At 38.9% G+C, this 26,442-nt stretch overlaps 2 protein-coding genes across 4 annotated transcripts in view; one reads left to right on the top strand and one right to left on the bottom strand.

Annotated features, from left to right (window-relative positions):
- The window catches only part of LOC106057549 (uncharacterized), a 123,808-nt gene that overhangs the window by 41,237 nt on the left and 56,129 nt on the right, over positions 1 to 26,442 (top strand). The gene's annotated exons all lie outside the window — the stretch shown is intronic.
- The window catches only part of LOC106057545 (hyaluronidase conohyal-P1), a 199,086-nt gene continuing 190,688 nt past the window's right edge, over positions 18,045 to 26,442 (bottom strand). The window contains exon 7 of the transcript XR_008778411.1: positions 18,045 to 18,054. The gene's annotated coding sequence lies outside the window, so the exon portion shown is untranslated. The remainder of the gene's footprint in view (positions 18,055 to 26,442) is intronic.

The following is a 26,442-nucleotide window of genomic DNA, read 5'->3' as shown; positions in this document are numbered from 1 at the left end:
GTCTTCTGCTCGGCAGTCAAGAGTAGTTCTCTCCCGTTGCTTCCTGTTAATTTTAGCTACGGTCGTATTACTTAACACTGAATGGATGCATGGAGATTATACCTGGGAGGTGCTGCTGAAGCTGGGATGAAGACAGGGTCAGGGGTGGGGGGGGGGAGGACTTGAGCAGTCGTCTGCTGACGCGAGTTCATGGCGCCTGTTCACAGTTTCATTACTCACGCAAAGAAGTATGACAAGTCAGTGTTTATTAGTTGCCATAAATAGACTTACAGAAAATATAAGTAGACCTGAATGCAGTCTCTCTTTTTTTTTTTAAATCTTTTGACACATTTATAGTTGTACTTATGCTAATTTTATGCAGTCTGAGGCCTAGCTATATTTTAAACTAAACCTGTGTAATAATATAAGGGCCTCAAAGTATATCTTTTGTTATATGAAACAGAAAACGCTTACAAATATTTCATATACATACTACTGTTATGGAGTGTGTGTGTTTTTCAAAATGACAATTCAAAAAGCGAGCATTAGTGTTGCCTGGTAAAGAATGATAAAATTACTACAACAGCGGTACTCAACCTTTTATGCTCGGCGACCCCTTTTTACAATCCACCACTCTGCCGCGACCCCCCCCCACCCACACACACACATACAGCAATAGATGCATAGACAATAACAATCCATTTTTTCGATGGTCTTTGGCGACCCCTGGCAAATCGTCAATCGACCCCCCAAAGGGATCGCGATCCACAGGTTGAGAACCCCTGCACTACAAGGACTGTCATAGTCTATGTCAGGAAGTCACGTGGGGAGGTTAGTAGAAAGACAGATAACTCAGAGACGCCAGAGAATAAAGAACGTGTTATTGAAATGAGTTAAATTTGCGTTAAAGATATCATTTCAAATTATTTACTTTTATATCTCGTCTCAAGTTTAACCTTTTTATATTGCTAACATTTTTGTTATATTGAGTTTTTGTTCACCAATGAAATCGGTTCAAGTTATCTGGAATTTAGTTTATTAAAAATAGAATATGACTATTTATAATAATAAAAAATTGTTGGTAAATAATTATTTTGCTTGATATCGAATAAGGGAAGTAGCTTCTACATTATTGAAACTATACTTTTAAGTGCGGAGTTCTTTCCAGGAATAAGCTTTGTTAGTTGTTTTTTTTTTTTGCTTTAAAGCTTTTTAAAATTTATTTTGCTTGTTTGATATTTTGCTTGTTTCTTATTGTAATAGGGCAAAACAAGCATCCTTTTGTTAAACACTGATACAGTACACATTAAAAAGTTGTTCCCGTTTTTCTATACAACACAGAACACACTAGCTGAACCTAAGTCTATACATAAATCATTTATATTGTGGCCTTGAAGGCTTATCCGCCATCTGATAGTTTGACATCTAGTCAATCTTTTTTTTATATCCTTTTTGAAGGACAGTATTTACAATATGATTTTTTTTTTTATTCAGTACTGAAGAGATTAGATTGCCAACAACACATAAGGTTTACACAACAGTTCACGTTAAAATTGTTCATAAACTGTCCAAACTTGACCATCACATGGTTGTCCATTGTCCTATGTTGTAGACGAACGAAGTTATTGGGATTCTTTCGGAAGGATCTGTCACTATTTCCCATGGAAGCCCAAAGATTCCAAGAAATATACATGTTTTTGTTGGTGCGATTGAATTCCTGAAACTGTTGTTATGTACCACAAGGGGAGCTAATCAACACAAAATATTGTTCGTGTACATCACTCAGTCATAAGTCCCACGCCATTGTATACAGGCTGAACTCTAGTACTATGATCGCTTTCCCAAATCACTAGTAGAGAAACCTCCACAAGTTGAGAGACAGGTTTCCTGATGTTACTCTTTTAGTTACTAAATATCAGGTGACCGAGCCTCGCTCGGATGAATTATACGCTAAGGAAGGATATATACCCGAAGTCATTTTGGGAATATTGCTGTAATTACGAAAATGAACGATCGGGTAAAGACTATCAATCCGAAGAGTTGCTTTTTCATTCTGTCAGTTCTCAATGTAATTGTACATGGCGATTAGAATAGAAAGTCCCCCCAACAGTGGTCTTATAGAAAACCACAGCTCACGTCCTAACGTTTTACATTGCTTCTTTCGCGTAAAACTATTGGGCTATAATAGGCTTGGAAGAAAGTCTTTGCAGTGTTACTTCTAAAATGGTTATTTTCTGACATTTAATATTGCAATTAATATATTCATTGTCTCTGAGACATGCACACTTTACAGAAAACAACTAAGACTTCTTGAGTGCTTTCACCATAGATGCTTGCGCTCCATCATGGACATACGGTGGCAGGACCGCACTACAAACAGCGATGTCCTTGCCAACGACGGTATCGACAGTATAAAGGGACTTCTTATGGTCCGACAGTCACGCTTTGCAGAGACGAACGTATGAGAAGGCAGTCTTTTTTTTTGTGAGCTAAAAGGTGGTCGACGTAACAGAGCCGTCCCACGGAAACGCCTCAAAGACCAGCTTAGGCGTCAACTTTCCTTGGCTGACATAGAAGAGAGCACCTGGTTGCGTGCGGCCTCAGAACGAGTCAGCTGGAGGTCACTCACGAAGGCCGCGAGATACACATTTGAGACCAACAGAAAATCTGCTGCCGAGGACAAACGCAGACGGCGAAAAGAAAATCTAAATCGACCACCTGCGGACAATAGTTATGCTTGCCCTGGGTGTGGCAAAATATGTAGGTCACAGCTGGGCCTGCGCAACCACGGGAAATACTGCATTCCTCACTAATTTTCGGACTCGAAGATAAGCCTTATTATTATGGCTTTAGTAAGAATCATCAAGTGATGCAAAATCTCTACGTTATAGTGTAAAACGTGCACCTAGTAACAAAGTAAAATCGCGCATTTTTTCCTAAGAGACTTAAAAATATCGCGTTAGTATTCTAAAGAAGCGTTATTGTGAGTCATCTCTGTTACTCCGACAGCCTTTCAGCTTACTAAAATTAAAATTGCCAAAAATATGTTTGTCTCCCATACGGAATAAGTGCTCTGCAAAGCGTGGCTGTCGTATTATAAGAGGTTCATACCGTTTTGCAAGAATATCGCTGTTTGTATTGCGGTCTTTGGTGAAGTCGTTCAAGAAGTCTTAGTTGCTTTCTATAAAGTACTCATGTCTCAGATCCACATAGAGGGTTGAGAGAATCGGTGGTTGACAATGATTTTGTAGACAGGCGGAGCGATTTATTTCGCCACACTCTCGCTTGGAGATGTCCAAAAGCACGACTATCCCTGATCACATATCAGCCTCTCTTTAAAGCAATGCGTCATTTGATACTATGCTTCCCAGATAATGTGAAGTTATCTACCACTTTAAGGGAAGTCTATGTGCGGTGATCTTTGGGCTGAGTAGGTTTTATTGAGTGACTTCTGGAACATGACTTCTTTTTTACCGAGGCTTATAGGTTAACCAAAAAAAAAGCAGCAGCGTGATGAAAATTCGTTGATTGCGAGCTGGATATCATCAGGGCCAGCCTTAGGCGTATACTGCCGCAGTGGACTCCGAAGGTTCAAAAGCCCCGCGCTGATTCTGGGTGTAAATTATTAAATTAAACCATTATATTATTAAATTAAACCATTATAATTTATAATAGGGTTCCCGTGGTCTCCTTGTTTTGAAATCTCCTGAAACTCATACAAATGTCCTTAAAAAGACAAAATTGTCATTTTGGGGTGTCAATCAATATGGTAAACGCCAGGCAGTCCTACGCATCTTATAAAAAAACGGCATCGTCAGCTTTCATTTAATAAAAATGTAATGCAAATACGAATTATTTTCTAATAAAAAATCTTTATTTTCACTTATTATCCTTTTCCCTACCCTTTCTGGTCCGCGCGCAATCCATTTCACATAGGGCACCGAAAATGTTAGGGCCGGCCCTGGTTGTGCAAGTAAGGCATAGATAATGGAACAGTCATTAGACTTCGAAGCTTAAACACATTGCAATAATTTACCAGCAAAATAATAACAAAGTAAAAGCTACCTACGGGTGTAAGCAATTAAAGTGTAAACAATTTATAAAGCCTTTAAAATACAATAACTAATCATATATAAAGATATTTAATTTCATTATTTTTCTTTCATAGTTTCATAATGGATCAATCTACAATAAGATGGTGCGCAAATGTTTAATTAGGCCAAATGAATCATTAAAACTTGTTCTTGTTTGCGAAGAAAAGTCTTAGTGTACCGATGTGAGCCTAGTGATGTAAGCGGTGTCAAGTTGTGACTGTCGGACTATAGGAAGTTCATACCGGCTTTTGCCATCCATCCATCCTAGTGGTGCTATGGCCTGCTTTTACACATCCATCCATTCAGATCTCTCCTGGCCCTAACTCCAAGCTTTTTACCGAGGTTTATAGTTAAATCAAAAGAGGCTGCAGTGTACGCAAACTCGTTGACCGCTAGATGGATATCATGTTTAGTGTGAGCAAGTAAGGCGTAGAGAAGTTGTGTTATGACCATTTCCTTTGTTTTGGTACAGGACAGTAGACACTGAAGCATGAACACATGGTAATAATTCACCAGCAAAATAATAATAATAATAAGGCTTGTCTTAGAGTCCGAAAATTAATGAGGATTGCAGCTGTTACCTACATATCTTGCTACATCCAGGGCAAGCATAACCATTGTCCGCGATGCTCGATTAAGATTTTCTTTTAGCGTCTGCGTCTGTCCTCGGCAGCAAATTTTCTTTTGGTCTCAAATGTGTATCCGCGGCCTTTGTATAGAGGGAAATCTTTAAGTCCGACAGTTACGCTGGACAGAGCAGTATCCTGTATGGGAGACGAATCTCAGACGAACGCATGCCAAAGGCAGTCTTTTTTGGTGAGCTAAAAAGTGGTCGACGTAACACCGAAACCCTTAAAAGACCAGCTTATGGCGCAAACTTGACTTAGCTGACATAGAAGAGAGCACATGGTTGCATGCAACCTCAGAACGAGACAGCTGGAGGTCACCAGCAAAATAAACAACAAAGTAAAAGGTATCTACACCACTCTACGCAATTAATGAGTAAACAATTTATTAAGCACTTAAAACAATAACTAATCATACATCGGCACATTTAATTTCATTACTTTTCTTTCATAGTTTTATAATAAATCAATCTACAATAAGATGGTGCGCAAATGTTTAATTAGGTCTATTGATTCTTTAAAACTCGTCCTTGTTTGCAAAGAAATATTTTAGTGTACTGCGGTAAGCTTAGTGACGTAAGCAGCGTTTTTCCCGTTTACGTCATGGAAAATTTTCATTCATAAAACATTCTAGCCAAAATTAATTTTTCGATAATGAGGCATTTTCAAACCGATATAACGGTCGATCTCGAGTTTTCCCAATGTGGCCAATGAGTTGAGAATTTTTTTCTCACTATTATGCACATACCGTGAAATTTTAAAGAAAATCGTTAGAGCCGTTTTTGAAATAAAATTTATATATATATATATATATATATAAATATATATACATACATACAAGGATTGCTCGCTTAAGAGTATAGGATAGAAAAAAAAATTAAGAAACATTTATGTACATGCACGGAATGTTCATCTCTTAAAAGGTTTCTATGTACTTCAATATTGTTTATGTTTTGCACTTTAAGGTGTTTGAAACTTCTTGGCAGAGAATTATGGCTTAACAGATAAGACTCGCCTACATCAACAGTCGCCGGGTGTCAGGTTTTCTATTTGTGTTTGTTTGTCGAGAAGAGACTCTCCGTTACGAGCTCTAGCTGCTAACAGAAACACGACGCTTTGTGAATGGGCTCACATTAAGACAAGGAGTTGCGTCTGTGTGAGCTTAGGTATTGTGTGAGTGCAGAGTTTATGTGCTGATGACATATGGACATCTAATCTTTTGTTGTTGTTTTTTTCCCTTTAAAAAAACAACAACATTTATGATTATGGCTAAGGATTAATAGGGATCAATGGAGGTGTGGTGGAATGTAGTTTTTTTTTTAATGTCCATTAAGATTTACTAGATCTTAAATTTTTTTTTTTATGGCTCTGAGTTTCTGTCTGCTCTTTTCAGCCTCGCTCTGGGCTCTTCTCTTTAATTCAAGGTCAGAAACTATTTACTTAGACTTAAGTCTAGAATTTCTGCTCCGTTCGGCGAATTAGGAGGCAGGCTGACTCCATAAAGATCTGCCACTGGCAGTGTCTGAAGCCTCTTCCCTCCTGGTGTCCACTGCTCTAAGGTTTCTATGCATTGTAGGGCTTGCGATGTATCAGGCATAGGACGTACTTTTGTGTTTGGTCCAACACCGTCTTCGGGGGTTGGCCGCCATCGCCGCGTGTACAATTATCTTTATGTTTAAAGTTTGCCATTTGAAAGAAATTTGTATTTAATTCCCCCCGCTAGAAGTTTGGATTCCACATTTTTTAAAATAAGACGTTGACTATGTCCAGGACCAACTTGTTAGCACTTTATGTTCAAGACGTTCCTTTAGGACATGTAAAACATCAACAACTTGTTAGCACTTTATGTTCAAGACGTTCATTTAGGACATGTAAAACATCAACAACTTGTTAGCACTTTATGTTCAAGACCTTCCTTTAGGACATGTAAAACATCAACAATTTGTTCAGCTTCAATCTAGTTGGGACTTAATTGTTATCATCATTAACATGTGCCCTTTATGCTCGTCATCGAGTATGAATAATTATGCCAAATTTTAGCATGATCTGAGAAAGGGAATTGGGTGGAAAAAAAAACATGTACAAATAGTTAAAAGGGGAATAACCCGACATAAACATCCACCTGTCCAAATAAGTAGTATTTATTTCCCCTTTTCGACACTAAACAAAAAAAAAATTAATCACTGGTAATTAATTAATTAATTTGTCCTTCAAAGCTGCGTACAATATCAGGAGGCCCGAACAAGAAGACTTTGGCCCCAAAACCCTCCTATAGGAGAAGAACTATACGGAGAACTTCCTGATCTGGAAACCACTGCGCAGTTCATCTCAGATATAGGATTACAGATCTGAACCCTGCGACATGTAAAACGAGGATGAAGAAGAAAATTAATGTATTAATTAATTAATTATTTTTATTGATTCATGTTTTGCTAGGCGCAACAAGTAATTGTTTAGGGTTTCAGTTTGATCCGAGAAAAAGAGTCTGACAAATAACGTTTACAAAAATTGTACCAGATAGACAGACAGACAGACAGACAGAGTGAGTTGATATGAGCTTTGAAAAAAAACAACAATGTTGGCATAATTAATCTTTAACAATAATCATTAATAATCATTCACTTCGACAAGACCTACACGTTTCATCATCTTTATAAGATAAATGTTGGTCCTAACATACAGAACAGAACATTGTTCAACATTTCAATATACTTCTCAGTAGTCCTTTATAACGGTGTTCTTGTGAAGTCTCATATCAGAAGAAATAATTGTTTTTAAACGTAAGTTATTGTATTCAATGCAGTCTTAATTTCAGACCACCAGTCCGACTGGAGCCATGAATTCACTTTAGTCTCACCAGTCCGACTGGAGCCATGAATTCACTTTAGTCTCACCAGTCCGACTGGAGCCATGAATTCACTTTAGTCTCACCAGTCCGACTGGAGCCATGAATTCACTTTAGTCTCACCAGTCCGACTGGAGCCATGAATTCACTTTAGTCTCACCAGTCCGACTGGAGCCATGAATTCACTTTAGTCTCACCAGTCCGACTGGAGCAAGTGAATACATAAAGTTTTCTAGTTTTCTTTTGCAATGAAATCAACATGCCTGTCTTTCAATACGTCATTTTACCTTGAACACACTAAGACCGCGAGCTAATTTGAAACCTGTTCGCGTGAAACTAAAAACACGATTTGAACAAGAAAACAGTTTGTCTTACGATTTGTAACTATCGACCATCAAAAGAAGTCAGAAAATAAAACTGTCACTCAAACTTAGTAGTTGAAAGACTGTCTTGCTGTTTGAGGAAGTTATGTTTACACACTGGTAGCTCAACATGATTAGAAGATAACTCGTTTTACATCAAAACATTTTACAGGTCAAAGTCAACAAGGTGCAACAATGGCTGTAAAAGAATATCTAGGTTAATTAATAGTTTCTATGTAGAGATTTTTATGACATTTTTCTTATAAACAAACCTTATATTAACTCTGTCTGTAAAAAGTGTAACAACTTTATTTTTTTTTCTTTATGCAAGCAACTATTGCAGTCTCTCTCTCTCTCTCTCTCGCTCTCTCTCTCTCTCACTTGCTCTCAATCTTTGTCAGTCGCTCTCTCTCTCTCTTTTAATGTAAATATGGGAGCGAGTGTGTGTCTGTGTGTTTGAATGTCTCTGTCTAGTTGAGTGTGTTTGAGTAATTCCAGCTTTCTTACTAGCAACTGTAAACAAATTAATTGTAAAGCTAAAAAGGACTCCAGAATCAAAATAGATACTTCTCTCGAATACCATCAGATACCAGAGCTTACGTAGAGAGTCTCTGGCTAAGATTACAGAATTCGGTTACGTTTTCAGAGCACTTACATCTTGTGTCATATGAAGCCGATGTTCAAAGCGAAATACGGCGCCATTTTCTGTTATTTCTTTGTGTCGTCTGCTCTCTCTGGTATCTTATTGTACCTGTTGATAGCAACAGGAACAGGAAGCGATGAGGTAACCTCCCTTCGGGCCTGGCTTTCATCCCTTGCAGTTTAATGCAAAGGGAAGGTAATACAGAGTTGGTTGTTGGAGAGGATGTGTTGTGTCAGAAGTAGAGCAGTGGTCCTCAAACATTCTTTTTACAAGGCGCTTTAATAACTTGAATTTGTTTCTCTATGCACTGCAACGTTGAACTTACATTCTGTGCTGTTACTTATACGGGTTGTACGAATGTGTAGGGAAATTGTTTTTATCGAAAGTTTTGAATGGAGGTCTATATTTGCAATTATGTTCAGAATATGTGGCTGAGAGGCTAAAACCAATTGGATACGGCATGGCTACCTAACAAGTGGAATCGAGTTCCAATTCCGACTCGAGTTGAGTTGTTTTAACTGCGGTGTCATGTGGCCAGCGCAACGACCAACCGTCTTTACCTTCGCCAACTAATGTCAGGTACCCTTTAGGGCTAGGTGGACTCTGAGTCGCAAAAAAAAAAAGTAAAAAAAATCCCGAAATTAAAAATCACAGACTTCCACAGGATTTGAACCCGACACCTTGGTTTGGAATCCGAGCGCTCTACCACTCGACCACCACGACTCCTGTTGCTAGCATACAATAATATCTTTCTAGCGAGTTTATGTTAGGTTAGTTTTAACTTTAATCCTATCATTATGTTACTGACAGTGCTGTTGTTAAAAGTAGAATTTTTTAAAGATCTAGGAGTTTCTGAAAAGAAAGAGAGAGAGAAAGAGATAGAAAGAGAGAAAGTATACTTCGCTTGTAAGGAATTTCAAGGCCGGATTTTAGTAAGTGGAGGCCCTCTTTGAAATGCTTTAACCGAAATCACTTCATTTAAATAAATAAATACATTTCAATATATATATATCCAATGTTTCAAACACAGGAAATAATGTTTAACGCCCCTAGCTACGAGGTTGTGGGCGTTGAACTGCGTCGCCTACTCCTTGCTCCGACTCTGCTCGTAGTAATGCTACATTCACAGAAATATTACAAGTGAAAATAAAAATTAACGGACCTCCCGAATAGATAAATATAGAGTATATATTGTTTCGTGATTGCACTCCTCTCTAGTGGGAGTGTAGGGTTAGCTCCCCTGGTAACCTTTAGTTTTATTAAAAGCCATTGCAGAATTAATATAAATATGGATCATAATATTATATGAATATAAATATGGATAAGTATACTTGTTAGTGCTGGCCTGGGGCATGACACCCACAACGTCTATACATGCACCCACGCATGCGCGTGCATAAACAAGATAAACCTTGTAAAGATCACACCAGTTTACGATTGGAGAGAGAAGAATGAGAGAGAGAGAGAAGAGAAAGAGAGAGAGAGAGAGAGAGAGAGAAGAGAAAGAGAGAGAGAGAGAGAGAAAGAGAGAGAGAGAAGAGAGAGAAAGAGAGAGAGGAGCGAGAGAAGAGAAAGAGAAAAGAGAAAAAAAAGAGAGAAAGAGAAGAGAGAGAGAAAAGAGAAAGAGAAGAGAGAAGAAAAAGAAAAAAGAGAGAGAAGAGAGAGAGAGAGAAAGAGAGAGAGAGAGAAGAGAGAGAGAAAGAGAGAGAGAGAGAAGAGAGGAGAGAGAAAGTACATCTTCCCCCCATAATACAACAACACGATCCAGTCGTTGACAACAGGAACTCCACAACTACGACCCGATGTCAGCATCCGGCCCATTGTTCTCCACTTCACAACAAAACTCGGCACTTCATAAGTTCTGCTTAGAATGTATAATGAGGCCACAGAGGCTTGGGACCTTTGGACCTTTTTTTCTGCAATCATATAAGCCTCTTAGCAGGGCCGGCCTTAGATAAATAGAGGCCCTAGTAAAAAACGAATTTAGTGGCCCCAAATTCTATCACCTGTGCAGGTCTGTCAAGGAGCAGAGAATGCTGCAGTCGCAACCAACTCAGGGGGAAAATAAAAGTGGGTTGCCCCTACGAGCTCATGCCTTTAAAAACAAGTTGGAGATGTTATGACCGTAGTGCATGGTCATTCAGAGTACTTTTGTGACTTGACAGATGCATTCGTCTGGTATAGTCTGTTTAAAAAAAAACATTTTCTGAGTGGCTCCTAAATTATCTGACTTGTTTCTGGTTCTGTTTTTCACTGCAAATTAGCAAGCTTTGTATTATTAATATTTCCTATAATTTATAGTTTAATTAACTTGGCTTATAGTAAAGAATAACACCACGCCGTATGTTAAACAAAAGAAAGTAGCAGAAACTAAAAGCGTCGGTTTTGAGCCACATACAATTTTGCGCTTAATCGAAATTCGCGCCAACAACGTTTTTATCATTCTATAATCTGCAAGAGTGGAAATATTTGCAAAGCAAATTCCACTATTTCATCCTCATTTTGAAAATACTCAGAAACCTTTAGATTCATATTGAAATATTTATGAAACATTTAACTAATCTTAAAGTAAAATCATAACCTGTCCCAAATAGTGCTGATGCGTTATTAAACATAAGCCCTTTATTGCTTATCATATAGATTGTGGATATCACCTCATTTTTTTTGGGTGCTCCACAGAATAATCCTATTGGGAAAAAGTGCGCACATATAGATGACGCATATGTTTTCGCTTTGCTAGCTCACGCAGGAAATGAAAAACGTTTCATATTTTTTAACTAGGGTTTATCTCCCCCGCGCATGATTCAATTACATCGAGCGTATGAATAGATCGTGTCTAGGAAATAGCCCCGGCTCTCGGCTCCCGTGTTTTGATGCAATTTTGACTTCTGTTCGTCTTGCTCTTGGTGCAGCGTAAACCCAATGTTAAACGTCTCTGCCAATCAAAGATCGATACCAGTAGACATAGGCTATTTCTTAAGATATATATGTCAAGTTTGAATACAACGCAAGACACAAGGTCCATGTATTCTATATGCTCATGGTTCCGATTCCATGGAAGACTGCCATTTTTATTACAAGTTTTTTTCTAACATGGTGGGATGGGCGATTATTTAAGGAAGGCAATAAGAACAATTGAACTATGCTCTGATATTCTGAAGCAGAAGTCCCAGAAGAAGATGGACCTTATTTAAACAGGCATCATGACTCAGCACTTATCTAGAATATCATGAGAACTTCAAGACATTTTCGAACTAAATACTTGGAATCGGCACTCTGTTCAGGTGCTCAGGATAGGGCTATGTTTGGTCCATACGCCTTTGTGATTCTGTCCAGATTTTGGTCAAGGTTTACTTTCAGTGTTGTCTGTAAAAAAAAATATTAAATAACGATGGCGAAGGGTTCAATTTATTATTAGCCTCATTATTTTTTATTATATATATATATGAAGAAATAAAGTTGCCCTTTCAGACCTTGCAATGTATAGGGCAGATGATGTAAAGGCCATCTGTTTCTATGGCCGACGGTTAACGAGAGTTTCATGTGGCCAGCACATACTGAACAATCGCTTTTACTTTCGCTAACTAAAGTCTGAAATTCATAAGAGCTAAAGCGTCCTCAATATCTCGAAATTAAAAAGCACATTCTCACTTACATTTGAACCCGGGATCTCTCGGTTCGGAAACCAAGCACTATACCACTCAGCCACCACAACAGCTATTCTATGTCAGACATTTGTCAGTGCAGCGACAGTGCTGATTGTTTTTGGCTGGCCCTATGCCATAGCTAGTTTTGCCTTTAGTTTAACTCTTTCTCCCCGGAATTATTTACCACATTCTGGTGGAATCAACGCTGGTATCGTCAGTTAGGAGTGAAGGAATGAATCCGTCTCTGCACATTTACACACGTTGAAAGCTGTGCAATTTCATTGTTGTGTGGTATTACTTAAATGCATCTTTACATGCCCATGCCCTCTGCAACACACTCTTAACGGTTTTTTGTGCGTCGCTTATTTAACGAACATAGTTCGCCAGCAACTAGACTATATAAAGTTACATCATTAGTTGGTGGCTTTGGGTCGATGGTGCAGGGCGCTGCTGTTGCACATATACACATGAACTTTGTAAACTTAAACACATAGAATCTAATTGGTTTCAACTTCAGCTTTGCAGTCACAGCATCGTATTGGTCAATCGATGATTTGTTTTTTCCACTAGAGTTTTATTATTATGTTGTTTTTTTTTTTTTGGTGACGCTTAAATTTTACTTGCATATTGTAGGCTTTTTGTATATCATTTATAATATTTTTTATTGTACAATATTGCACAAAGTGTATGTATATATTTTATAGGCCTATTACCCGCGAGTGACTTGCTGTCACAGCTCAAGACGTCTTGTGTAAACATTCTCTACAAGCATTGTTAGCACTGAAACGTCACCACCCGGACATTTCTTATGCGACTAGTGACCTCCCCGTATTAGGAATGCTGAAAGAGAACTTCCTCTCGTGCCAGCCTTGACCTGTGTCACTTGCATTGTCATACCCGCTACTACTCTGAGCAGGACTTTTAGCGCAGTCGTTTTGGCGCGATGTTAGTTTTTGTGTACGGGACGTTTTGGCGCGAAATGTTTTAGTCACATTACATAGGTTCATTTTACTGTGTCCTTAAAAAGGAAGAGTATCTATCTAGACTTCTATGGTGTTTCTGTTCAAAAAGTATTTTTAAAAAATAAAGAACAATATTTTTTTTTCTGGTTTATGAGATTTGGAATTTTAATTTGTTGTATGATTATTGATGCGTCATCAACGTTATAAAGTTCCAGCCGGGAACATCGAGACCGTTATGTTCCGAACTAATACCTCAAGACCAGGTCGTCATTCATAGTTCGCAATGGACTTCATTCACCAATCGTAAACACAAACAACATTTAGTCACGTGATAATATTAATATAACAACGAAAAAAAAAATCACGTGATAGCCATTGTGTATTAAAATTAGAACGTAATTTGTATAGAAGAGATAGAGAATCACGTGGCTAAATGTTGTTTGTTTTTGATTGGTGAATGAGGTCCATTGGCGTTCACGAAATAGTCACAATTATTTTCTTTCGGGGGAGGGGGAGGGGAAATGCCTACTATACGCAGTACTATATTAAAGTATAAGGATTTTTTTTTTTTAAATTGTGTCTTATAAATTGTTGTCTTTAACAAAACTGCTATGCCAAAAACAACCGTAGCGACAAAAACAACAGCAACAACAACAAAACAACAACAAAACAACAACGTCTGCGCCAAAACGTCGCTAACTCTTCTCACCTTTTTTTCCAAATTTCACGGATTTTAAATTTCAATAAGTTGAACTTTCGAGTAAGGGCGCCCCCAACGTTCTCTCCCGTGCTGTAGTAAGGACGCCCCCAACGTTCTCTCCCGTGCTGTAGTAAGGACGCCCCCAACTTTCTCTCCCGTGCTGCAGTAAGGACGCCCCCAACGTTCTCTCCCGTGCTGTAGTAAGGACGCCCCCAGCATTCTCTCCCGTGCTGTAGTAAGGACGCACCCAACTTTCTCTCCCGTGCTGTAGTAAGGACGCCCCCAACGTTCTCTCCCGTGCTGTAGTAAGGACGCCCCCAACGTTCTCTCCCGTGCTGTAGTAAGGACGCCCCCAACGTTCTCTCCCGTGCTGTAGTAAGGACGCCCCCAACGTTCTCTCCCGTGCTGTAGTAAGGACGCCCCCAACGTTCTCTCCCGTGCTGTAGTAAGGACGCCCCCAACGTTCTCTCCCGTGCTGTAGTAAGGACGCCCCCAACGTTCTCTCCCGTGCTGTAGTAAGGACGCCCCCAACGTTCTCTCCCGTGCTGTAGTAAGGACGCCCCCAACGTTCTCTCCCGTGCTGTAGTAAGGACGCCCCCAAAGTTCTCTCCCGTGCTGTAGTAAGGACGCCCCCAACGTTCTCTCCCGTGCTGTAGTAAGGACGCCCCCAACTTTCTCTCCCGTGCTGCAGTAAGGACGCCCCCAACGTTCTCTCCCGTGCTGTAGTAAGGACGCCCCCAGCATTCTCTCCCGTGCTGTAGTAAGGACGCACCCAACTTTCTCTCCCGTGCTGTAGTAAGGACGCCCCCAACGTTCTCTCCCGTGCTGTAGTAAGGACGCCCCCAACGTTCTCTCCCGTGCTGTAGTAAGGACGCCCCCAACGTTCTCTCCCGTGCTGTAGTAAGGACGCCCCCAACGTTCTCTCCCGTGCTGTAGTAAGGACGCCCCCAACGTTCTCTCCCGTGCTGTAGTAAGGACGCCCCCAACGTTCTCTCCCGTGCTGTAGTAAGGACGCCCCCAACGTTCTCTCCCGTGCTGTAGTAAGGACGCCCCCAACGTTCTCTCCCGTGCTGTAGTAAGGACGCCCCCAACGTTCTCTCCCGTGCTGTAGTAAGGACGCCCCCAACGTTCTCTCCCGTGCTGTAGTAAGGACGCCCCCAAAGTTCTCTCCCGTGCTGTAGTAAGGACGCCCCCAACGTTCTCTCCCGTGCTGAAGTAAGGATGCCCCCAACGTTCTCTCCCGTGCTGTAGTAAGGACGCCCCCAACGTTCTCTCCCGTGCTGTAGTAAGGACGCCCCCAACGTTCTCTCCCGTGCTGTAGTAAGGACGCCCCCAACGTTCTCTCCCGTGCTGTAGTAAGGACGCCCCCAACTTTCTCTCCCGTGCTGTAGTAAGGACGCCCCCAGCATTCTCTCCCGTGCTGTAGTAAGGACGCACCCAACTTTCTCTCCCGTGCTGCAGTAAGGACGCCCCCAACGTTCTCTCCCGTGCTGTAGTAAGGACGCCCCCAGCATTCTCTCCCGTGCTGTAGTAAGGACGCACCCAACTTTCTCTCCCGTGCTGTAGTAAGGACGCCCCCAACGTTCTCTCCCGTGCTGTAGTAAGGACGCCCCCAACGTTCTCTCCCGTGCTGTAGTAAGGACGCACCCAACTTTCTCTCCCGTGCTGTAGTAAGGACGCCCCCAGCATTCTCTCCCGTGCTGTAGTAAGGACGCCCCCAACGTTCTCTCCCGTGCTGTAGTAAGGACGCCCCCAGCATTCTCTCCCGTGCTGTAGTAAGGACGCACCCAACTTTCTCTCCCGTGCTGCAGTAAGGACGCCCCCAACTTTCTCTGCCGTTCTGTAGTGGTAAACAACTGCATGTAAAATACAATGTTAAAATCTTTCCGGCCCTAAGAAAAAATACTGTTTACGCTTGGGCCACGAGGCCTTCGTCAGCTTCAATCAAAGGTCTTGTTTTTTTACCAGAACGTTTTCTTGCATTTGTGTATCATATTATTGCAGCTCTGCCAATAGTTTTATTTGAAGATAGCATTTTCTTCTAGATCTACTGCTTTCCTGTTTTTATGTACAGGTGTTCCGATTAATTGGACTCGACCGTTGTCCTTTTCAGATAACGTAAATTTAGTTATTACCGTTACTGACCTTTTGACCTCAAAAGAAAATCACGTGATCTAGTTAAAAAATATATTAATATAATGTTTCAGCCGTAGTTATCCCCCTTTCTCTGTTATACTTTGAGTTCGATTTCCAGCTTCCGTTACTGTAGACGTCTACATACTTCCAGATAACGAATGACCAGTGTCCTCTTCTGGTCACTTGCATGCGGTCTTACATCTGGGATCAATATCTCTCATCTTTAATGAAATTAACGGAGATCCCACTATACACTAACTCAGGGAGGCAGAGTCACCCCTCTCTTCGACTCCCTCCCCCATACGCCCATTCAGTCCACTCTGGTTGTCCACCTACAGACTTACCACCCCTCTTCCCGTGACCAGGGTCAGCTTTCTGTAACGACTCAAATAGAATAGCCGGCTAGACTGTAAGTGGGCAAACCATGTAAATCGAGGCTTCTCAAAGAGATAACCCGGACACCAGTCTATTCGGGACACAATAGAGGTATACATTTCAATCTGTTAAGTGCCATGTAAAGAAAAGATAGTTCACCCTTGAGTGCCAAACCTATTCTGAATTATTCATTTTCTTTTTAAATGCCTGACCCTCAGAAATAAAATATTTGAGAACCAGATACTCCTGCAGAGTTAACGATCAGGTTTTTTTCCTTCTCTTAAGTCGCTACTAATGTCTGGCATAAAGTGTACCCTGACCGAGGAATTGAAAGATGGGACAAGTAGGTCATTGGGACATGGAGTTACTTCCTCCTGATGTCTAATCAAGGGGAGAGAAGAAGAGAAAAAAAGGACACGTTTTAGCATTTAAAATTTTTATTCCGTCGCTCGTTTGACAACTTGGGTTAAGGGATTAATGAGCCTGGTCGATGACGAATCTGATTAGGTTTTCGGAGAACTCAGTTCAAAGTTTTCTATTCACACGTGGGTAGATGTAGATCGATGGTGATAGAAATATTTGGGGAAGTGTTACTCTGAGTTGGCATCGCAGGCCCGCAGGTTGAATCATAGTCGTTAGACTTAGTGATCTGTTAAACTCAAAAATAGGGGAATCTAGCCCAGTTATTATTTCAATGTTTAATAAAAAGACAAAATACCTGGCTGACTAACTCACCACCAATTCTCCCTCTCAGCCTAATCGAAGAAGGTTTGAAATTTTAACCTGTTATATTGCTTGCCTATTGCCTATTGCCTAAAACAACTAAGCAACTTTCACGATCAAAATTTCAGTGGTTGATTTTGCCCAAAACAATTTTTTTTTCTGACTGTCATCGAAGCATTTTTTTTATAAATCCGATATACTGTTTAATAGCATTTAAAGTTTACACAGTTCTTTAACTGTTCTCTACGGTCTAAACATTCAAAGATAAACCCATCAACTCTTTCTCCTTGAAGTATTTTAAGCACTGCCGCTGTATTGATGGGTATGTAGTTATTTCATAATCATAGGTTACAGATGTATTGATAGTTAGTTTACAAGGAGCGTTGTAGCTTGTTCGGGACTGCACATGCAATGAATGTTGGCAGTAGAGAGTCTGGATTCCCGCCTGATTGGAAAGAAACTGTTTAATTAATGCGGATTCGTCTGTGTGTTTGACCCTATATTAAAGCTGAGTAATAGTTCTCTCCTCGAGTTTGATTTATTACAATAGTTTAAAGCTTTGATGTATCTTGTGTGGCTGAGTGGTTGAGCGACCTGGGGTCCTGGGTTCGAATCTCGGTGAAGACTTAGATTTTTAGTCCACGCAACTCTTGTGGGGAAAGTAAAGGCAGTAGGTCGTTGTGCTGACTCGTTAACCGTTGGCCAAAGAAACAGATGACCTTAACATCATTCTGCATTATAGATCACAAAGTCTGAAAGGGGGAATTTTACCCTTTTTATGTATCTCATAAAATATAAAAGTATTAAGTATAAAATAACAACACCTGTTTCTGTAAATTTAAAGAAAATTAATATAAAATCTGATTTAAATAATAAATTATTTTTTCCCTCAAGATTTGTATCAATAGTCTGTGTATCATTCGTTTATAACCTCGTTCTTGTTTATCAGATATTTCAGACCACTGGTCTTGTTATCATCATTTGCTATATTTATGTATTTAAAAAATTTGCATTAGTGTTTATAGGTCACATTTGGACTTGTACTTGATTGATAGTACAACAAAGGGAAACTACTGCCCAGTTTAAGTCAAACTCTATAACACATAAGGAGTTGCCAACTATTCTTTTTAAGGCGAAACTATTGAGTTTTGTTTTTGAAAAACACAACTAACAAAAAAACTATCGGTTGGTATTGTCCAAGATAACAGAGAGAAACATAGTTGTTCAAATCTGGGTAATACTTTAGTGCATATGGTAGTCACAGATTGACATTTGGATGTCAAGTTTGAATAGAAAATTCTCAGAAGCTATTTTATTGAAATTTTATTGCTAGTTTGAACTTTAAATATAAAAAAAAAAAAAAAAATCAATCCTAAATTTAGAATCATGAATAATAAAATTCAATGCCAGTGAATTGTTCTTTTCACGTATTATGGTGTTACATTGAACTTGAGCGAAAGATGTTTATTTAAAAAAAGAACAATAAAGAACTTAGTATGTTTTCACCCTGACCTGCTCGATGTAGTAATACTAAACCTTTTTTTTTTAATTAAAAAGATTTTCATCAACTGTCTGACACTAATCTTGTACACGTCATTTCTACCACTTCCCATGTTGTGGATCAAGTTGAAACTAATTACTGCATTGTTCCAATCAAAACATATAATAAATAAATTAATTAATTACTTTATACATAAATAATATCTAGGTATTTAATTAAATAGTGGTAATTGATTGTTTTTGTTTGATACCAAAAAAGGAAATAAATCTTACAGTATTGAGAAATATGGCTGTAACTGCTCTTCCTCATTGAGTGTGCATTTTTAGAAAAGTTTTTTTTTGTTTCATTTTCCTTGTTAAGCAGCTCTCTAAAAGGAAATCTTAAATCTTTAAAACGGAACATGAAAAGCATAATTGGCTTCAATCAATTTAATGTATTCAAGGAGAAATAGTGTTCTAAGAATAGCAGGGTACTAATTCTAGGTATTTAGACCTAAATACTGGGTTGTTTTGATTCAATTAGGAAGAAATCTAGGTACTAATGCTCACGTTTTCAAATGTGAACTTTTAACGAATCTCGCAAACAATTGCAACGTCCTGAAGACAGAAAGTAGTGAAACTACTCCCCCCCCCCTCTATCCCCTTACCTCCATCTCTCTATAATGAAACGAGAAACGCCTAACGACTTTGCACTTAATAATAGTACTTTCCCGCGCTTCTAAGCCAAATCAATGATGCAATTTTCGTGGCTGTAAAAGGTTTTTGTGGAGGAAGAATGCCAGAGAAAAGGAAATGGGAGGGGAAAAAAAGTTTTTAAAATCCTGACGAGCAGACGATAGAAATGTCTCATTTTAGTCGAAAACCAGTTAACTGGGCCACGTTATTTTTTAGATGTGTTTACAATTTTACTTCAGAAATTGACCAATACTTTCCTCAAAGTTATTGTAACTAAATTAAAGTTTCTTATTAACATACTTTATTTTTTTAAAATTCCTATTGTTTTGAAATAATTTTTTAAAAGTAGCCTAATAACCTTTTCAATGTTAGAGTAAATTATTTGCTAATTGGTTATTACGAAATTTTCTAACAGTGAAAGATTTTCAGCCTACAAAAGAAAATAGAATGCTGACGTAAAAAAAACTGAAATTCTGTCAGTCAAATCGAAAACGCGCTAGTAATGGGAATTCCCTTAAAGATATTTTAAATCCTAGTGGAAGTTGAGACATCTGGCTGCTTGATCCTATGGAACTAGAGCAGCAATAAAGTCTTGCCAGTAACTCGAGATCCGGCATCGAAATACTTTCGAGTCGGAGAATATTTTTAGGATTGTCTCATTTGCTATTGCTAAGTATTTGGGTGGTAGTTTTTGGGTGGAGAGATTTCGTTCGCTCCTCCTAGATTATCCTAAAGTCTGCAACACAGTGAAATTCAGGTAATTGAAAGGTTTGGATGGTAGGTAGGGGGAAATGCTTTTAAGGAAGTATAAGATAATGACAAGCCATTGGCCACTTCTCAATGCAAGGGAATCTTCAATCAGTCTATGGCAGAGATAGGCAAAGGCAAGAGCATGTGTAGAACTAATGTTGAATTGATCTATCTATCCATCCATCTACCTATCTATCTAGCTAGCTATCTATAGATTATCTAAATATCCACATATCTAAATATCTATCTATCTAAATATCTATCTAAATAGCTTGTAAATTAGAAATGGTCTTGAAGTAGGAGTTTTTCCCCTTTAGATAAGCTTTTTTATATAAAAGGATTTGTTATAATTTTCTTGTTTTTACATTTGGACTCTAAGTTCTATGATACACTTATGCCTACTAATGTTAAGCATTTCTGAAGACTGGGGTCATCTCGAGAGCAGTGGAATACAGACTCGTATAAATGGAAATGTCTTAATGGCCGACTCTTTACCTGGACAGGTGCAAGTAGGCGCCAGACGTGGGACGTGTTCAGAGAGTTACAAGACGTTTGGCTGGGAATTTCAAACCCCAAATGGCCAAGTGTCTCACAGTAACTAAATTCTAATTTATAAGTAACCCATTAACCTAACAATCACACTAGAGTGATTTCAGCTGTTCTAGTTTTAGTTTGTATGCAATGTTATAAACTTTCTTGACTGACTTTAATTGGAGTCTTTTAGAACCTTGACAATAGCGTAAATGATGATACGAGATTCAGGATCTGTTTTAGTCTGTCTTATTTTAGTAAGGGGAGGGGTTTATGAATATGTACTTTTATAAAGGTCTTTAGTAAAATCACTAAAATTAGAAAGCCTCCAGGATAGAAGACTTAAAAGTAAAGTAGCAATTATAAATAAAACACTGAACCATAATCTTCAAATACAACAATAAATTTTACTAGAGTAACACCTTTAGTAAAATCACTAAATTTAGAAAGCCTCCAGGATAGAAGACTTAAAAGTAAAGTAGCAGTTATACATAAAACACTGAACCATAATCTTCAAATACAAAAGCAAAATATTCAGAAAGACACGTGCTAGGACTAATGTGCACAAAAGCCTGTTCTTCCCTAGTGATATTAGAGCATTTAATGGGTTGCCTGAGCTAGCCAGGAAAACCAGTGACTTGGCAGAATTTAAGTCATTGGTTTATATGCATGACTAGATGCATGACGCTTAGGACATAATCCTCTTCTTTTTGAATTAACGTCATTATGTTATAAGATAAGAAGAGAAACATTAAGAATGACTGTGGAACACAAAATAGTAGCTAAATATGAAAACGGCTTGTTTCAGACATAACCACCCAGCATTTCATGTCTATAGTTTTTGATATACAACTATACATGTTTTACTTATCTGCTTTGTTAGAAAAAATACCGTGCATTTATTCTTATTGGAATAATAAAGAATTTCGGACTTTTGGTATTCTATGAAATAGATTCTCAATCAAAATTCTGGTCAAATCTATGCTTGAGAACCGGTGTACATTGTATACTATTTCTTATTGAAAAATATATATATACACATGCTGTGACAATAGAGAAGATTTTCCCTTAATCTTAAGCGGAAAGACGCAGGTGCATTTCTGGAAATGACTCAAACTTATGGAGCAGTTTGCGCTGTGGGTGGTCCTATAAAACCAGATGACACGGCCAGTGGGAAGTCGTTATTCTTAGCCATCACTACAAACCCGATAACACCCAGGCATGGGCAAATGCAGTCTGATTCTTTGCCCAGAATTGCATCAGCTGAGAACATTGGTATATAAAACCTTTATGTATTTCATTGTCTATAATCACTTGTAAGTTGTTCAGAGACATATCATTGTCTCTCTCTCTCTCTCTCTCTCTCTCTCTCTCATATAACAACTAATTGTGTCAAGTCAAATACATTTTGTTAATTGGAAATAAATTCCTAAGGAATATTTTTGAATGATTCATGGAGTGTCGCGAAATCTCTCTCTCTATATAAGAGTTAAAAATCACGTGACTATATTATCTTCATTTTTTAATATTTCGTCTTCATTAATGTTTGTTGGATTCTGAAAGGGGAAATAAACCTCTAAAAAATAACTTTTCAGACGTGTTTTTACCAGACCACGTTAACCCTAACCCTAACGAGCTATTCAATGGCAATTTGTTTCTTTTCCTGAGGATTTCCAAAAAAAAAAAAAAAAAAATTAGCGTAAGAAAATAATGTTTAATAACATAGTCTGAAGTGGTCCACAAAGATGAGGTCTACTTAAGGTTGTAGTATTTTTCCTCATTTCCAATTCACTAAGGATTATGTTCTTCTCTTCCTCTCTCCTCTCTCTCTCTTTCTCTTAATATATAAATAAATCTATAATATAAGAGATGTGAAAAACAAAATGTTTATGCTCTTCAGAAACGAAGTGAAGAATCAGAGTCTGTATGTCCCCAATCAAGACATAGACTCTTGAAACGCCTGGACTGAATGGGCGAATTAAATGCTTGTACACCCAGTGGCCTGGCCCTCCACTCTCCCATACTCTCTCCCTCCCTCCCTCCACACAAGCCACACTCTCCTGCTCCCACCACCATTTTCCTTCTCGGCCCTCTCCTCGTCCTTCTGATGAATCGAGTTAACTATGACACGTGAATACAATTGTTTACTCGAGGGTTTTACAGGGCGGCCAAACGGAGGCTACACACGAGAGGGTGGTCCACTTCAAGAAAATACCACAAGATAAGAAAACAAAACAATATATATGGCGAGGAAGAGGAAGATATAAAATAATATTTTGAATAACTTAGTCCACGGAGACAACTAGCCTTCATTCAAGAAATGTTTCCATTTCTCTTTTTTTTTATCCTTGGCGATGGATTTGACCTATTTTTTTTTTTTCATCTTAGAAAAAAATAGATGAGATATTACTCCATAGTGTGGATAACTCTCTCTGTAGACGTCGATCATATTTGACTTAAAACGGAATATCTTTTTTATTAAGAAAATAATAATAATAAAAAAAATAAAATGCGGTGGCTGCATGTTCTTGAGGTATACGCCTCTGACTATCATTCCGGTATTTGAACCCTACCCGAAGTAATACCCCTGCCGTCCAGGAAGACATAATCAGTTCAATTTGCTGAAACTAAGAATTTTCTAAAAACATTGAGATATTTATTCATCTATCGTAGCTCCTATGTACCCATTTGTCCATAATGTAGCGTAGATCTAAAGAGGGATAACACATACTATAATTGTATTCAACTTAAAAGTACATTGTATCATATCGCCAGTAATAATCTTCAATTCTGAAATATAAAAAAAAAAAAAAAACAACTTCTGGAAATGTACAAGTTAAGTGTAGCTATTAACAAATAAATATTTTACGAAGTATTGACAATATTTAAAGAAGAGAAAGACAGAGAAAGCGATGAGAAGACAACATCTAAGAAATAAAATAAAATTCTGTCCGAGAGAAAGGACAGAGAAGTAAAGCAAAGTTCCCAGATGATGTAAAGGTCATCTGTTTGTGGCCTACTGTAAACGGGGGTGTCGTGTGACCAGCACAACAACCAACCGACTTGACTTTCCGCAACTAATGTCAGGCACCCATTAGAGCTGTGTGGACTCAGGGGCGTTCAACGAGCCCCCAAATTCAAAATCCCAGTTTTCACCAGGATCCGAAACCGGGACCCCCGTTCGAAAACCAAGCGCTTTACCGCTCAGCCACCGCGCCTCCTCCAAAGGACAGAGAGGAATGGAAAAAGACATTAACAGATCTTGTGAGGTGCCCTGACCGCCCAACAGACTAAGGTGAAGGTTATTGACAGTAAGAGCTGTATGGGGAAAAAAATAAACAAAATCTTATATAAAAAGAAATTATATTCCACGGGAAAAAAAATGTACTCTGCTAATGAAAACATAAATAAGATTTTCCAATATTTTTTTGCGCACACTTAGGACTCTTCACACTACCCTCTTAAAAACCCATTTACCCCTTGTGCGAGTGCGGAACCATCTTCTTCAGGAGAAACAAAAGTAATGTGTTTTCTCTCAGTTTTCAAGAGCAGTCCAAGAAATAGTATTTTATGTCCATACGGAACATGATCATTGCTTTGCACTTCTGATGAGCATTTGCGTCTTTGAGAGTAAGCTCTAGATGGAGCTCGTGTGTTGGGCTATTACGTGTGAAAAGAACAAATATGCCATTAAAGAAAACAGTGGACAACCTATTTCAATAGTTTACATCAAATGGGGGACAGGTTTAATCTTTATTTACTTTCGCAAAGGCTTATTAGATCTTGGTAGTAGAGGCTATAGTGTTTGTCTGTTCATGAACCCAAGATAGACTTAATCATCTGCGTTACATTCGTGTATTAATTAGGTTTGTATCTAAAGAATCGAAAGCTGAAATTCTACAGTGCTGAAACATATTCTCATGAATAGGAGATATATTCATAAATAGCATATTGTTTTTTTTTTGTTTTGTTGTTGCTTTTGTTGTTTTGTGTGTCCGATATACAGAACACAGCAGTAAAGATAAACAATAGATTTTTTAAAACTTTGTAATATAATTTTTAGAGTTTTGCCTATTTTTGTTTTAACATTGTAGCATTTGAACTAAAAAATAAAAAAATGCAAAACCCAAAGCACAATATTGTGAACGAATTCCAAGAATGAAACTCTCCACTGAAGTTTGTAGATATGGAAGATGACCTAGAGGGGGGTCATGATCCAGTACAAACTGCTTTGCCATATGGAAAAAATGCGTCCCTTTGTTGGGAGTGCACGCTAAAGTGCAAACATTTCTGCCTTGCGTGTGCATAGTCAGGTGCACATCTACAGCAAGACGTTTTGTGAGCTACATCGTTTCGGGTGTTCCTTTAGAGTTGAAGATTATTCGATGCGTTGTGGATGAGCTTTAAAGCGCTTGGCTTCTGGGATTTTTAATTTCGAGATCCTTGGGCGCCTCTGAGTACTTGACATTAGGTTCTATAGAGCTAATATTGTAAATTTTATCTGTTTCTGTGACCCACGGATAACGGAGGTGTCATCTGGCCAGCACAAACGGTCTTTGTTTTTCCCCAATGTCAGGTACCCATGAGAGAATCCTGAAATTAAAAATCCTTGTCTTCAAGATTCGAACCCGTGAACCCTTGGTTCGGAAGCTAAGCGCTTTATCATTCGGCCACCTCGCCTCCCACCTAACCCTAACCTGACACCCGTTTACTGGCAGGAAGTAAAAGCGATTGGTCGTTGTGCTGTCTATATAGCACCCTCGTCAACCGTCGGCAACAGATGTGAATTACATTATCATTCCCTATAGATGTCATGGTCTGAAAGGCGAACCTTCCATTTTTATATTAAATATAAATAAATTGTTTTTTTAATCTATGCAATAAATACAAAGTCTTGAAAGAACTGCTTGTTTGAGTCCATCTACGGAGTTTACCTCGGCATCCAAAGCGCTATCCACCTACCTTAATCAGCATTATACTTGTTTCGTAATAGAACTATATAATTACAATGCTGACTAATAAAACGATTACTCCGATATTTTGATCCGGGGGCAGGGGGTTGGAGGTATCCCTGGTGGTGGGTCCTGGCCGGAAATGAAACGGATGCTAAGCGGAAGATAAATGTCGCTATCTCCTGGGCGGATCAATTTTCAGCTGTGTAGAGTTGTGGGCCGTGAAAGACAATTGTTGTTCTGTTCTCAGTTTGATGTATTACTACGCATAGTCATATATATATATATATATATAGATTGTGTCTGTGTTGATCTTGTTTTTTGTTTCTTTGATATTTCAACCCCTAAAGACTGAATAGTCTGAGGACTGGCTTGTGTATATATAAATCAATAGTCATTATTTTAATTGCTAGTTCCAGAGAGCTGTTATAGTCATGAATTAGTACTAGGGCTACCTTCCCATTTTAACAGAATTTAGTCACATATTTGTTATACATAATTTATCTATCTATTGTTATACTAGTACGTGGTATGTGTGGTGTGTGGTGGAAGGGTAAGTCGATGGGGTACCAATGTTAACTCCATTACAACTTTAGGTCGACCTTTCTTGTGGTATGTCCTCAACATGGATGGCTGCCTGGTCGTGTGGTTTGTGCGCTGGACTGTCGTTCGGATTTATCGATGGTCGAGGGTTCAAATCCTGCCCGCTCCCATCCCCCGTCGTCCTGCGGGAGGTTTGGACTAGGAAGTAAACTATCTTCAACTCTGAAGGAACATCCGAAACATGTAAAACATTTTACAAACAAACATGGCAACGAAGGACAACATAGTCTAACTCTTTTTTTCCGCAGCTCCTTCACTCGATTTCTCCGTTGTTCTCTCTCTCTCTCTCTCTCTCCCTTGCTTCTTTATCGCTCTCCTCTCTTTCACTTCGCCCATTCC

Source organism: Biomphalaria glabrata, chromosome 6 (genome assembly GCF_947242115.1).
Source record: "Biomphalaria glabrata chromosome 6, xgBioGlab47.1, whole genome shotgun sequence".
Classification (NCBI taxonomy): Eukaryota; Metazoa; Mollusca; class Gastropoda; family Planorbidae; genus Biomphalaria; species Biomphalaria glabrata.
This window is presented reverse-complemented; position numbering and strand designations above follow the sequence as displayed.